The sequence below is a fragment of the Gobius niger genome (assembly GCF_951799975.1).
Source record: "Gobius niger genome assembly, chromosome: 21".
In the NCBI taxonomy this organism is placed as follows: Eukaryota; Metazoa; Chordata; class Actinopteri; order Gobiiformes; family Gobiidae; genus Gobius; species Gobius niger.
In genome coordinates this window covers 18,171,724-18,173,755 of record NC_136872.1, presented here as the reverse complement: position 1 = coordinate 18,173,755, position 2,032 = coordinate 18,171,724, and positions in this window count along the sequence as shown.

Sequence of the window (2,032 nt, the reverse complement as noted above, 5' to 3'; positions counted from 1 at the left end):
GCCGTTACTTCTGTTTTCTTCAAGAACTGTTATTTTGATATGAAGAAAATGATCGTCCTTTGCAATATACTTCTATCACTTTGTCTTTTAGGATCCTAGCCTGGAAACAGTGTTAATTTCGTCGACTAAAATATTTAGTCTTAATTTTAGTCAAAGTTATATTTTTGACGACTAAAATTGGACTAAAACTAAATTAAAAGTTGTTCATGAGACTAAAACTATGAATAAAATGTCCAGATATTTTAGTCGACTAAATAAGACTAAATAAAAATAAAAATGAGAGACTAAAATCATCCAAACCTCTATTGACCGTCTGAAAGAGCCTCATATCATGTAAATTCACTGCCAAAGGAGCAGCTCTGAGCTTTGTTCATGTGGAGCAGCTCCATGAAGCAGAGGAACAAGATTAAATATGATTATAATCAATATTACAAATGCATAGTCGACTAAATTAGTCTTAAATTTAGTCGACTAAATTTACTTGCAATTTTAGTCGACTAAAACTAGACTAAATTTGAGACGATTTGTTTGACTAAATCTCGACTAAAATTAAATTCCATTCTAGTCAAAAGACTAAGACTAAAACTAAATTAAAATATGTTGTCAAAATTAACACTGCCCGGAAACGATGCTTTGTCTCATGGTTGTGTGCGATGGTGGACACACGTGGGCAGGTTTCTCAGCAGGTTGCCCAGAAGGAGGCCAGTGTGTCATAAAGGGTTTGAATCTGTGGGGGGAAAAGCTCATGTCTGGAGCTCTTGAGAGAGAAAGTCAGAATCCCATGTGCCTAAGACTTATAGGGTTAACCAAGGAGTAATTCACTGCCAGGGCAAGTTACAATCTAGGCAATCCAGGAGCTTCTACAGCCAGGGGCCCCACTGTTCACCATCCTTCTCCATTTCTGCAACAGCAATAGCCACACTTTCTATTTTTATTATCACTACTGTGTTTCTAGTAGTTGCCACTGTGACTACTACAACTTTTAATACTGGATCTCATAGACTGGAAAGTGGAGCTGTCTTCGTCTTTGGGATAAGACTCTAAAAATATCTCTACCTGAAAACCTTGACCGTTAAAAAAGCACATATACACATTTTCATTGTGCTACTCCTTACAACTTGTACTGTAAAAAGGGGAAAACAGGGTAAGACGCACCAAAGTTTTAAAATGAAGGAAATAAAGGCACTGATGAAGGTAGAAGAGAAGGATTTCATTGTTGGATTTTCTCGCTGTATTTATTTATTACTTTCTATAGAGGTACCAAAGCTATTTAAACCGTCTGTGTATAAATATGTATAAAAAGATTGTAGATATTTATATTAAAATCTATGTTTGCACTTCTTTTGTACACAGTATTTCTTTGTGATATTACATGCGAATAAATTTGCCTTATAAATGTTGACTCTGCTTTTCTTACATGTTTTTAATTTATTTAGAGAGTTATTTTATGCTTCAAGAACCGATTAAGCAAAATATAAACTTGTAATGATGAATGTGGTGAGAACTATAAGTAAAAGTATGTTTGGAATGATACCGCCCTTTCAGGCTAAGTACAGTAACTGCAACAATAATGGCTTTATAATCTCCTGTCAAACATGTGTCAAACATGTCAAATGTCTATACAATAGTCTAGACTGTGTTTCTTAACTTGTATGGCATATGGGGCTCGACATCACCATGGGAAGGCAAGCTCGAAAGCTGCAAAAAAGTGACAAAAATGTATGAAAATGTGACCAAAAAGTGATACAAAAATGGATTAAAATGTGACAAATGTGACAAAAAAAATGATGAAAATGTGACAAAAAAGTGACAAAAAAAATATTAGATTGTGACAAAAAATTGATGAAATTGTGACAAAAATGTGACAAAAAATTGATTAAAATGTGACAAAAAAAATATTAAAATGTGACAAAAATGTGACAAAAAATTGATGAAATTGTGACAAAAATGTGACAAAAATGGATTAAAATGTGACAAACGTGACAAAAAAATGTATGAAAATGTGACAAAAAATTGATGAAATTGTGACAAA